Source organism: Antechinus flavipes, chromosome 1, assembly GCF_016432865.1.
Source record: "Antechinus flavipes isolate AdamAnt ecotype Samford, QLD, Australia chromosome 1, AdamAnt_v2, whole genome shotgun sequence".
In the NCBI taxonomy this organism is placed as follows: Eukaryota; Metazoa; Chordata; class Mammalia; order Dasyuromorphia; family Dasyuridae; genus Antechinus; species Antechinus flavipes.
The window spans coordinates 306,420,203-306,434,499 of record NC_067398.1 but is presented as its reverse complement, the minus strand read 5'-3'; the positions used below and the strand labels follow the sequence as shown (position 1 = coordinate 306,434,499).

The 14,297-nt window shown below is 35.3% G+C and overlaps 1 protein-coding gene across 27 annotated transcripts in view; it reads left to right on the top strand.

The window, feature by feature from the left end:
- Positions 1-14,297, top strand: part of RBFOX1 (RNA binding fox-1 homolog 1) — a 1,699,751-nt gene that overhangs the window by 815,730 nt on the left and 869,724 nt on the right. The gene's annotated exons all lie outside the window — the stretch shown is intronic.

Below are 14,297 nucleotides of genomic sequence, written 5' to 3'. Positions count from 1 at the left end.
TCATTTGCTGAGAGTTTGAGAATTCTTTATTTAATTTCCTTCTACTCTTCTACTTCCACATTAAAAACATATGTTAGTTGAGTTAAATAAATATTACATTAATAATATTTAATAATTAACAACAATAATAAATATTAATAGAGTTTAAAATATTAAATATTTTTCTCTATGTTTAATAAAGAATCCTAATCTTCCTTACTCCTATAAGGCCCCTTTGTTAAGTCTTCCTGAATTACCCCAACAATTAATACTGTCTTCTTCTTAATATTTTCTAATGTTTTATATCTATGTATGCCTTCTATCCCTTCATTGAATGTAATCTCCTTATGGGCAAGCCTTATATATTCTGCCCCCTCCCAAATTATCTTGTATTGATCATATACACACAGGTATACATAAACACTGAGAGGATCATGAAGATAAAGCTGTAAATTAGCTTTTATTTGTTCAGCAATGAATTAATTCATTTCTCTGTCCTTAAAGAGTGCCTCACCCAGAATGAGGTATTGAAGTAGGTATCTGAGAAGCAAAGGCAAAAATAAAAGTCTCTGTCCTCAAGGAGCTTGCATTCTATATTGTTTGTTGTGCCAGCAATATTCCCCCTAAGCCAGGAATATAGATACCCTGGTAACTTATCAGCCTCAGGGACTTCCCAAGCTGATCATGACAGCCCCCAAGACATCTTCCTCCCATAACAAATAAACTGCTCTTTTGGGATCTTTCCCTGTTGTTCCCCTTTTAGTTCCTTTCTAGGGACCTGTGAGGAAACTTCCTTGACTAAAGTCCACAGCATGACTCCGAATTGCTGCCTTGGGCAGTTGGAGAAAGCTCTCTCTGTCCAGTCTACAAGCATTTATGATTTAGCAATATGCCAGTTGACTGATAAGGTGCTACACAAGTTTTCCCATTTCTTCATCTTTAATGGATTTATTTTCCTCATTTTTGACCAATTGCTCCTTGGCCTGATCTGTGATAGAGCTTTTAGCTCTCTCCATGCACCCCACCCCTACCATGCCATGATAAGATAGATGAAAATCAAAAGAATGAGGAGGGGAAAAGCAGCAGTTAAACATTTGTTTAATTTTACTATGAAACAAGGAAATTAATGAATGAAAAACCCTGTGGAAACAGGCTCATCTTTAACACAAATATGACATCTTAGAACAAATTGGAAACAAATTGGCTTCTACCAGATTATTTAACTCACAGAGAGAGAAAACTCAACTTTCATCTATCAAACTTTGCAAAAAAAAAAAATGCCTTTTCCCCAAAATAAAAAAGTTAGTTTACAGAGCAGGTAATCTACTGCAGTGTAATCGTATTTTAACCTTATCAAATATCCCCACATATTTCTTCAACCCACTCAGAAATGGAACATCAGAGATTTAGATTTTATTTGGAAAATTCCTTATTCATCAGACGGAAATACATTCAATTGCACTCTAGGAATTCAATTTAAAACTAATTTATCTTACATTAATGTTTAAATTCATGAGATTCCACACAAAGTCATTCTTGTAGTGTAATAAATTCAGAGTCAATATGATAATTATTAAAACAGAAATGAGACTGAAAAATAAATCACATGCTCTTAGGGTAAGTCCTTCCTTTCATGAGGCTTACTGTTGGGTTGCCAAAAAAAGAAAAAAAGAAAAAAAAAAAACCAAGGAGAGAGGAGAGGGAAGCAGTAAACGAAAGTTGAATCAGTTTCATAAAGTGAACTATAGTGAACTCCATTTTCCACTCTACATTCTGGAATCCCCTAAGAAAGCATCCCCCTCCCCTCAGACATACCCACATACCCCAGCTTGTTACAGATTTCATTTAAATGTAATTAATCTCTCTGTTATAATGAATTCCCTTTTTCCTTCCCTCTCCCACCATTTTCTTTTATTATGCTATTGAATGAGGACTAACATTTTTATCAGTGGTACAGTGAATAAGTGCCTACAGACGCTGAAATGATATTCCTAGTTATACAGAGTCTAGACATGAAGAAAGTGAAAATGAACCTTAAAACACTCTAGAGGTGAAAATATCTATACTTGAATGATAAATCAACTTTTTTTTTCATAAGTAAGCTTATAACTCTCTTTATTTTCCAATCCTCTTTTCTGCTGGAAGATATGGATCTCTACCTTTTGACTATAATTAATTTTTCTCTCAGTTCCCACCTCCATTCCCCATTGATTCTTTCTACATCTTTTCTTAGTGTCTCTTGACTTTCCAATTTAAACTTGTTTTAAAATTTGTTATTTAATAAAAGATAAAGACAAAAGTAAGGAATGGCAATGGATAGTAACTATAATGGTGAGTTAAAGGGAGTCCAAAGGAATTTATGTGATTTTTATAGAAACTTTTGAGTCAATATTGTGTCTCTAAATCTGGGCAACTTTGTCACGTACAATTTATTATTAAAGAAAAAAAGAAAAATTCTACTTACCTTTCAATGAAAAGTAATATAATCTTTAAGCATAGGAAATGATGGTACTTCATTATAGAAATATAATCTCTTGGACTAACATGCTACTGAAGTAAATAGTTGCCAGATAATGAGTAGTACACAATCCACATCTCTATCCCTACACACATTGATCTCTCATTCTAGCTATTGTATTAGTTTTAAAAGAAATTCTAATGTTTATGTTCTATTATGACTCAAAGTACATGACAAAGAATTAAACTACATTTAACTTAATTTCATTCCTTTCTAAAAATCACAAAATGACTTTTAAATATCATTTTAAAAAACCTTAGAATCCAATAAGAGAAAAAATAAACTACAAGTTGGAAAATGATGAAATACATAGGGCAAGTCCAAGACAATGGCCTGAAACATTTAAAGAGAGAGATTCATATTTGAATTAGGTGACCAGAGAAAACATCATGGAGGTGATAGCATCTCAGCTGCAGAACTACAACAAAAAATAAAGAGCAGAGATGGAGTGAGAGTGTGAATTCCTAGCATGGAGGAAGGAGGAGTGCACAAAGACAAAACAAATGCCCACAGAGAAAGTCCAGTGAAATAAAGATGAAAGGGTAAATTGATGTCAGATTGTAGAGAGCCTTGAATGCCAGGAAAAAAGGAGTTTAAATGTATTTTGATGGGCAATGATCGGAGGACATTGAAAATTTCTAAGCAAAGGAGTAATATGAATAGATCTGTATGTGAAGATTACTTTGCAGTGACATTAAGAATGGAGTAGAAAGAAGATTGCAATGGATTATCAAGCTAATGTATGGTGTGAAGCTGAAGTTAAAAATTGTAGACTATCTAAGGTTTCTAGAAGATTCAAATTTAGAAAATAAAAATAAGGAAAATGTTAGCCTGAAAGAGTAGTAAGGAAAGATATTTCTCTTTGTTTCTGTTTCTGTGTTTGCATCTGTCTCTCTCTCTGCCTCTGTCTTTTTCTCTGTCATTTGTAGGAAGACAGGAGAGGTTAATAATGAGAACAGAGGTTGATACCTGGGGTAAATTACCAAAGAAAGCAAGAAGGGATGGAAATGGGATCAGTCGGATCTTTTTGAAGGAAGAATATTGGATGATTTCAGAATGCCCTAAATTAGAGAAAAATAATAATGATTATAATAGCATCTACTTTATAGAATCAACTGAAAAATTAATTTAAAATGTGATGATGATAACATTTGAGGGAGTGAGGAAGTACTGTTTAGGTCATGGGCATGATACAAATTCGTTGGGCAATTCCTACCTGTTTAGGAAAAAATAATAATAAAGATAAATAAAGTAAATCTTAGAAAATTTTATCATGATCTTCAGCTGTGAATGTTGCAATATCATCTGTACCTGAGAAAGTGAGGGTCAGCCAAACAAGAAATGTATACATTGCTTCCAAAAATGGGTATAATACAAAAGTTGGGGGTGGTGGAGTGAGTAAAGTTGCTTTCTCTCAACTGGAGAAATGTCTATATGAATATTTTGAACCCCCTAGCTAATTATTTAATGTGCTTTAGAATAAGTTAAGCCATGTGCTTTAAAATTTCCATAGCATCTTAATCACCTGCTTGCAGACAGAACACAATGCAGTTTATAGGGAGCATAGCTTTCTCCTTCCTTTCAAAGCCAGGAATTCTATTTCTGTCATGAATTCATCTCCCAAAGAGATGAATATACTTTTTAGTGGTGAACCCAACTTAATAAATAAGTAGGAGTTTCTGAGGGGAACAACACAGTTGGATTTGTCTTGAAAAGAGCAATTGCAGACATATGTCATATGTCATTATGGGAGAGCTGGCGACAGTATTATTCATTATGTGGTTTCAGAATGCCCTAAATTAGAGAATAAGATTATTGGAAGTGGATGATTTCCCCAGATTACTACTTAATCGTGACTAAAGGGCCCACATTACTCATATTTACAATGAAAATAGTGCCAAAACCCAGCAGTAGTTGACTGGAATGAAATGTGGAGCCTTTTGGGTATGAGCTTGAGATGCTGCTTAATTATGTGTCTCTTGCTTGGTGTAAATGTCCTGGGGTCTCTGAGGTTGGGGCATTTGCAGCATTGGCAAATGAATGGAACAGTCCCAAATTATTTACTTCTTTGCCTTTTTTCTCCCTTTGCAATCTTATATGCATACCACAATAGGCTCATAGGGCCATAGATTTAAACCTGCAATAATTATCTTCTCAACTAAAAAGAAAGCTTCACATTCACCATCCTATACCACAAGAAAGTATGTTTGTGATGGCAGCTTTCTGGAATCCATTTTTTGTTTTGTTTTGTTTTGCTCTGCTATCTCACAGTATTTAAAGTTGGATGGTTCAAAAGTAAAACTTCTTAACTCATTATGATTCTCTTTACTGAACTCACATTTCATTTCAGAAATCATATAATGTAGTTAGTTGTATGATCATAAAATAGAGCTCCATAGGATTTCAGAGATTATCTAGTTCAACCTTTTGCAGAGCTGAAATATGAATCCCAGTCCTCTAAATCTGAATCCAAGACTCTTTCCACTGTAGTCCGCTGCATCAGAGGCCCTGACTCCAACTTACATGTCTGACCTTGTTTCCCTTTGTGCATTATTTGGTTCAGTCAAACTGACTTTCTTGCTATTCTTCAAATATAATAACTCAGCTTCCATCTCTGATTTTTTATTTGCCATCTGCTCTGCATATAGTATATTTTCTCATGGACTGTATTCCACTCTGCCACTTTTAGTCCTTACATCCCTTGAGAACTCAGTTTCCTTCAAGGTTCCACCTCCCACATACAGCCTTTTCCTGTCTCTCATTGCTAATGACTCCCTGTGCCTCCAATAAATCATTGTATGTATGTATGTATGTATATATATACATATTGTATATATATTTTTAAAGTGTGTATTATATCCACCAAAAAAGTAAACTCTTTGAAGGCTTGAACTATTTCATTTGTATGAAATATATATTTCATATATATATATCCTATCTATATATACTGTATATTTATTTCAGTATGAATACTTGTAGTGATCATGAGTTTGGTTCTCAGTGAGCAACTTCTCTTAAATGAATGAATGAATACTTGAGAGAAAGGAAGAGGGAAAGGAATAGAAGGAAAGGAAGGAGGGTTGAAGAGGAGGAGAGATAAGGGGAAGGAGGGAGGGAGAAGACATAAGAAGAAAAAGAAGAAAGTTGTAGTGAGAGAAAGAATGGAGATTAATTATTAAATGCTTTCTGTGTTCCAGGCACTTATGCTACTGAGTTGAGGACACATATACAAACAAGGCAGACCCCACACATAAGGATTTTTTATTTTAATGAGAATAGACAAAAGGAAACTGGCAAAAGGAAAAGGTGGCTGATTACAAAGATAAAACATTCTGCCCTTTCAAGACAAATCATAACTGAACACGGCGCAACAGATGAATCTCAACCCGAGGCAGAGTAAGCTGAGATAATCTGTGGGAACTATGGAAAAGCAGCACTTACTGAAATTTAGAATTCATATTTTAGAGTTCTTCTACTAAAGCCATCTTCCAATGTCCATCGTGGCATGGATGTGCTTTGATTTATAAAATACTGTGCCAGTAGAATATAGTCTCTGGCAAGTCCCACTAAGTTGGAAAGGTTTCAAGTATGGATTCAACTCAGTAGATTCCTCATCTAAGAATTGGCTTTTAATCAGTTTGGTTATAAGGTGATGAATTTTGAAGACTGCCTACCAATTCATAGTCAGGTTGTGATCTTTGTTAGTAGAGGGAGTCATTTAGTTAAGGAACATTTATTAAGTACTTAGCTAATTGTAAGGCACTGTTGTAGTACAAAGAAAGATGAAAATAGCTTCGTGGCCTTTAAGGAGTTCATATTCTAATGGGAGAGACAGTATTCAAATAAATAGCGTATATATTTTTCATCTGTAATCTTTCTTTCTGTTTCTCTCTCCCCCCTCCCCTCTGTCTCTCTCTCTATATATGTATAAATATATATACAATATACATATGCACATAAATATATATGCACAGGCATTATCATACATACATGTACAACAATGTAGTGCTTTATCCTTACAATATGTATGTGTAAATAGCTAAATATGTACATATTGTCTCTGCCCTCAGAATGTGAGCTCCTTAAAGGCAAGAACTCTGAGTTTTGTTTTGTTTGTTTGTTTGTTTGGGTTTTTTTGCCTTTCTTTTTAAGTAGCAGAGTACCTTGCAAATATATTCTCTCAGATATACACATAGTTATACACATGTATTACATGCACATGCATGTGTGAATATATATCAGTGTGAATGAGAGATAGTCTCAGAGGGGAGACAGTTGCCTTAAGGGGGACCACCAGAAGAGGTTTCTCACAAAAAGGTTGATTTTGAACTGAGTCTTCAAGGAAGCCAAGGTGAAAGAGGAAGAGTATTCCAAGCATAGAGGACAACTAGTGAAAAGATACAGAAAAGAGAGATGTGATGTTACCTGTGAGAACAGCCAACAGGCCTACTTGATTGTTGAATATGTAAAGGAGATTACAATATGGGAACTAGAAAGGTAGGAAAAGACCAGATTATGAATGAAGAACTTTAAAAGTTCAATAGAAGAGTTTCTATTTGGTCCTGGATCTATTATGAAGGCATTTGAATTTATCTTTTCTCCTTTTCCTTTTCCTTTTCCTTTTTTTTTTCTTTCTATGAGACATTTGAGACTAAGAGACTTGCCCAGGTTCAGACCAATAGTGTTAACTGTCTGAGGACAAATTTGAATTTCGGTCATCCTGCAAGGTTAGTGCTCTGTCCTCTGTACCATCTACCCCTCCACTTGAATTTATCACAGTACTGATATAATCAGACTTTTGCTCTTGCAAGGTTACTCCTGATTTAAGTATTCATTTTTGGTCTAGACAGCCAAAATATATAATAAAAGGTTCATGTTCCAATGGGAATTCTGATGTCTGGATGAAAGCAAAGAATCCTCTGAATTCAATACATTTATTAGAGCTCCTTTTCAACTCTTTTCTCCTCATTTCAATTTTTAATTTTTAATTTTGTATTGTTAGGTAGCAGTGGAGGAACTTTGGAAATGGTCAAAGACTGTTATGCTTACTGGACGTCAGTTCTTTGAGTATGATAGTCTGAACAAAGATTCTTAGTATGAAAGTCTTTCGTACTGTCTTATTCCATCCAACCTTGAAGACAGAAGAGCAGCATAAGATAGATATAAAATGTGGACAATCATAGTTTATCACTTACTGAATTTTTTTTTGTTATTATCGTTGACACATGGTACTCAGATTGCCACAAAGCTTTTATGAACTTTGAATTATCTTTACTGTTGTATCAATGAATTTATATTAATATCCTCTTTTATATTCAGTTCTCTTTGGGTTAAACAGTACACAACTGCTACATGCTGGCTAACATTAAATATGTGGTTGGTGTTCAAGTGGTGACCTAATTCAGGCAAGCTAATGGAATGGAGTTTCAATATTGACCACCAAGACAATATTACCACAAACAACAGAATCTACCAGCCCCACATTTGCCTTCAGTAAAATGTACTACCAATAATCACCAATTATCTTCCACAATCAATGCTGAGATGGAACAGTGGGCATCCACTGATTTTGTTGGCACAAAGAGTGGGCAAAATGGGGGGAGCAGCCTGAAAAGGAGGCAGGATTTTGTTTAAGAAAACCTGGTTTCATATGGGATCTGCCACTAATTACCTAGGATAATTCAATACCCTTCCACCCAGTTTCTCACCTGTGAAATGTGAGTGTGATTCAGATGATCTCTTGGGTTCCTTCCACATTAAAATGTTTACTGTTAGGGTCCTGTTAAATAAAGCCTAAAATGATAGATTTGAGAAAGGTTATGAAATGCCAGACTAAGAAGGTTTTCTTTCAATGCATGGGCAGTGAGGAGCTTCTGAGGGTTTCTAAACATGGGAGTAGTATGGTGAGACCTGTGCACTATGGTGATTGTTGACATGTAAAGAAAGAATTGAAGAGGAGAAGAGATCAGGAAAACCAGTTAGCAAACTGTTACAGTAGTACAGGAAAGAAGTGATGGGGGGGTTGACCTTGTACAAAAGAGTCCTTCTAAATGCTACAGAGCTGTTTAGGAAGGAACACAGCCTTTCTACCCTGGACTGTGATATAACTCCTCTAATCATTACTGAGATTTTTTGCTCTTTAAAGAAAAAGTCTCATAAAAAGGAATTCTTGGGTCTTTATCTGAATATATTTTGCAAATAACTAGCTAGTTATAACTAGCATTTTCGGGACTCAATTAGTTTACATAAAGAATGATATGGGAGTGAAATTGCATATTTTTTTAAAAAGGCAAAAAAAAAAAACTACAACAACAAAATCCAAGATTTTAAACTCTTGTCACACTCGTTAATGGACTCATTATTTAGTTTATTTACTTAGCCCCACTGAGAGGCAATTTGATATTTGCACTATTATCCACCTTATCTGGGAGCTTCTAGACTTTGGGGTCTCTAAATAGTAAAACAATCAAATAAAACAATCCCCAAATGGATCATCATGCCCAACTGCAAATAAGTTGTAGCATCCTATGGGAGACACCATACACACACACACACACACACACACACACACACACACACACACTCATCCTTCTAGAATAAATGTGAATAGAAAAATCATCTGTTGTGTTTAGAAATATTAACATAAGCAGGAAATGTAATACATGCTTATAGCTCTATAGCTAGCTAGCTAGACAGAGAGACAGAAAGAATGACAAGGTATCCCAAAAGTCTTAGTGCAAATTTTTATTAGATATAACTATAGAGATATGGATTTCTAAATGTAAATAAAAATATACATTTTAAAATATGAATATAGTTCTGGTGTTTTCTAATATAGCTTGAATCCTGTGGGGGGGGGGAATGATCTTTGTAGGGAACAAAACAAAGCAAAGTAGTCCTTAGCAGTCTCTATTGCATTATTTGTTTCCTTTCCTTTCCTTTAAAATGGACATAAATATTTACAATTTTTTTAATGGCCCAGCATGATACTTCTAGTGGTGGAATACTCTTTCCTACACAAATGAAAAATGAAGTTTTAATTTAAAATAAAAGAGTTACTTGTGGACACTTCAGGGTTGAGTGACTTGCTCAAAGTCACACAGCTCTCTGTTCAGTCACTTATCACCATTTAAAGAGTAGCCTGAGGCAGAGATAATAAGGAATTTGCAGACTGTTCACCTAGCTGGTTGTCTTTAAAAGCAGAATTTGATCCCAGGTATTCCCGATTCTCAGGATGGCCATCCAAGCACTATACCAGAATGCATTTCACTTCCCTGCATTGTATACATTTAAAGTCTATGTCATAACGCTATAGAAAGAATCAGAGTTTCAAAATCCACTCAGTTTTCTTAGATTTATCAAATTATGAATCACAAATGTCACGTGTGCCTAGCATATACAAGCTCACAAAGTGTTCGCTTACTGAATATCTTGGAAGACAGCTTGGCCTTTTTTTTTCCCCCAAAGAAGAAAACAAAGGAGGAATATCCATCATTTTTTAACATAGCTGCTTTAGTCATAAGATGATCACACTCCCTGCCACCATTAACCCCATTGACTCCACCACAGCAGAAAGACTGATGTTGCGTTTCTCAGCTTCCATCACCACTGAAACATTGACAGACTCAATAAACGCCCTGAAACTTAACATGCCTCTGCTGTCTGCTGAACAGCTCTGGGCACAAATAGCTTTCTTTTATTATGGACAGAAAGGCCAAGTGAAATTTTAATCAGACAGACAAGGAGGGTTTCAGAGAACACTGAAATGCCAGCCCTGGTGGTATTTCCACAGTATTGAATTTGTCTTTACCCAGTTTTGTAGCAGCTTCAATTAGCTGGAAGACACACAAGCTGTGTTGTTTGGGATTTTTAAAATGCTTTTTTTAAAACTCTCCCCTGTTTTTAATTAAGCTGCTGCTCACTGGCATGTTATAAAGCTCGGGATCCTTCTTGTAACATACAAACTATCTTAGCAAGAATCAAAGCATTCAGCTGCTTGGCCCGAAGAGTTGGTATGTTCTCACCCTCTGACAAGCTGCTTCTATCGGAGCAATTTTTTTGGTTATGTTTTATTTTGTAAACTAGTAGGACTTCACATTGAATCGTTAACCCTTTGATTGAACACTTGCTGCCATAAAATCATCAATGACAATGTAGTCCTCTCATTTTATAGATGAGAAAACTGAGATCCAGAAAGATTAATTTACTTTCCTAAAATTGCACAGGTAGGAAATGTGTGAGATGGGATGTATAGCCAAGTCCTCTGATTCAACAATAAGTGTTTTATCCACTGTACCACAAATAAAGAAATCCAAGAGAGGAAATGATCATCTTTCTCTCTTCCTCTCTCCCTTTCCATCTCCCTTTACCTCTCTGTCTCCCTCTCCCTTCTGCCCTCCCCCTTCTCTCTCTCTCTCTCTCTCTCCTCCTTCCCTCCCCCTTCTCTCTGACTCTCTCCCTCCCTCTCCCTTCTTTCTTTCTCTCTCCCCCCTTTCCTTCTCTCTCTCTTTCTTTTTCTCTCTCTCTTCTTCTTTCCTCCCTTTCTCCCTGCCTTGCCTCCCTTTTTTCCCCCAACTCTTTGTGTGTGTGTGTGTGTGTGTGTGTGTGTGTGTGTGTGTGTGTGTGTGAGATTGGGAGGACGTAGATTATTAGGTAGTTGTTCCTATCATTTTCTGTGGCCACCTTCACTATTTGCCATGAATGAAATGCATAAAAATAGATTTGGTAAAAGATTAGCAATTTGATCATTAAAAAAATCTTTATTTCTATACTTCAAAGATTGCCTGATAATCTAGCCATCTTAGAAACTATAGAAACTCGTTTTTGAATAGTAATATTTCAGACAAGTTTTTCATTGAGAAATATAATAATAACCAGCATTTATATAGTGCTTTAAGGTTTTCAAAAGGCTTTACATATATTATTTCATTTTGCTTTCATTTTATTCATCCCAATAACCCTAGGACATAAGTACTATTATCATTTCAATTTTACAGATGAGAAAAAAGAAGCAGCATCAGGGCATGAGACTTTTCCTGGGTTAGGTAGTGCTCAGGAAATGTCTGAGTGTGAATCTGAACCACGTTTTCCTGATTCTAGGACTAGAACTATATGCACTGAGCCACCCAGATGCCCAAATAGTCATAGGTTTCTTTAAAATTAAGTTTGTTGAAGAATTGCACATATTTAACCTATATTGGATTACTTGCTATCTAGGCAAGAGGGAAGAAGGGAGGGAGAAAAATTTGGAACACAAGGTTTTCCAAGGCTAAATGTTGAAAACTATCTTATATTATGTTTTAACATTTCCATGCATACATTATTATTTGTTCCTCACAATAAGCCTATGATGTAGATGCTATAGATGGTATCATACCGATTTTTGACATGAGAACACTGAATTGAGGATTGTAATCTAGACTCTCCTGATTCTAAAAGCTGCCCTTCTTTAACCATTATAATTATAATTAGTAATGCTCTTACTTTTTGAATCAATTTCAATCAAGTCAGAAACATTAGATAACAGCAAAAAAAAAGATAGTAATTCCTTTGTAATGAAAAAAATATCATCTATATGCTAGTGCGTAAAGGGTAGATGCACTGAGGTCAGACAACTGAGCACTTAAGGCTAATTACCGATTGGACAATATTCTAAAAGCATATGCTTGGCAAATGGCCCTTCCCACTATTCTGTGTTGGCTCAATAATTGGTGTATACAGAGAATGTGGGAGGGACTAGGGGGTGGAGTAAGACTAGCCAGGGTCACTTTTGGGCGGGAGACGAAGAAGGAAGGTCAGGGGGATCCAGCGTCCATCCAATTCAATCCTATCTCTAAAGACCAAGAATAAAAACTAAGGACTTTTGCTTATCCTGACTCTGGCTGATTCTAAGGTATCCAGGGTGCTAATGCAGTCATCACACCAGGGCTTATGCTAAGAATTGTGGTTGTGAAGGAAGGAAAAAGGAAACCATTCTTGTTCTCAAAGAGCTTAGATTCTTTTTTTTTTTAATATTATTTATTTTTAGCATTTTTTAAAAAAAGAATTCAGTTTCAAATTCTTTCCTTGTTCTAACTCTTCCCCACCTACTGAGAAGACAAACAAAATTTATTATACAAGTGAAATGATGCAAAACATTTTTCACATTAACCAAATTATTTAAGAATAAGAAAATTACACTTCAGTTTGTACTCAGAGTTCATCACTTCTCTTGAGGTTGGATAGCAATTTTTATCATGAGTCCTTCTGAGTTGTTTTGGATCTCTCTGTCTATCAGGGTAAAGTCTTTCACAGTTGATCATCATTACAAAATTGCTGTTACTATGTACATTGGTGGGAATGTACACTCTATAAGGGACATACAACACATACACATAGAATATATCCTCATATATGTGTATATTGCTATAGTACATATGACTAGACAGGCTCACTTGTATATATACATGTACACATGTATATATGTGCACACATGTGTGTATATGTGTATACCCATATGCTGTATTGCTGTTCAGTTATATTTGATTCCTCATGACCCCATTTGAAGTTTTCTTGACAAAGATACTTGGGTGGTTAGTCCTTTCCTTTTCCATCTCATTACACAGATGAGGAAACTAAGGCAAACAGGATTAAGAGACTTGTCCAGGGTCACTCATCTAGGAAGTGTTAAAGCTAGGTTTAAACTCAGGAAAATGGGTTTTCCTGAGCTCAAGCCCAGTTCTCTATCCTGTGAGAGCCAATATTTCAGAAGGGTTTTGTAAGAAACTAGGGATTCTAAGAAGCAATAGAGAAGAAAGGGAGTATAGACCAGGAATGGGGGTCAGCCTGTGCAAACCATAGGAACAATCTACAAAAATAGAGGTGGGGAAAAAATCCCACCTGTGAGGAATAAGATCACTGTCTATAGAATGTGTGAAGGGGAGTAATCTTCATATATAATCAGGCTAGAATGATATGCTGAAGGTAGATAAGTGAGGAGGCTTAAATGTCACACTCAGTATTTGATCTTCAAGGTAATAGGGAGCCACTGAAATTTATGAAAAAGATTTTGACTTTGTGGCTTTAACTTAATATAATATGATTCCCACTGCTAAAGAGGCAGCTCTCTACAGTGTGCCACTATATTTTATTATCACCTTTCTTAATTCATCATATTATCATCAACTCTTGTTGAATGATCCTGTAAAGGAAACCCATGACTACATAGGCAGCTAGTGGGATCCACTGTACATTACACTTGGAGCCAGGAATATCTGACTTCAAATCCAGCTGCAGATATTTACTAGCTACTATGTTACTTTAGTAAAGTCATCTAAACTTTTGTCAGTCTCAGTTTCCTCGACTGTTAAATGGAGATGAAAATAATACCCATCTTTAAAGTTGTTATGAAGTCCATATTAAAAATCTAAAAAACCTAAAGTACTTTGTAAACTTAGAAGTGCTATCTAAATCCTAGCAATTATTTTTATATCCATTTAAACAATCCAGGATCAAATTGAGATAAAGATGGTAGAATCAGATTATGTGGTGCTTTTAATTGATATATATGATCAGTTTTCTCATTCTAAGATTTTTGACAGAAATTTCCAAACACAAAAATTGAATTGTAGAATTGGTTTCCTACATCTTGCTAAGTTAATTTTTTTTTTACCCTTCAATATTAATGAGGTAAATTTTACTATGAAGCTCAAGCTTCAGTCTTGATTTTATTCTCTTGATGTTTCCAAAATGGTTTTTGTCACTAATTATTCTTGAATAATAGGGAAAATGTTCCTGATTTAAGTAAGGTAAAGTATCCACC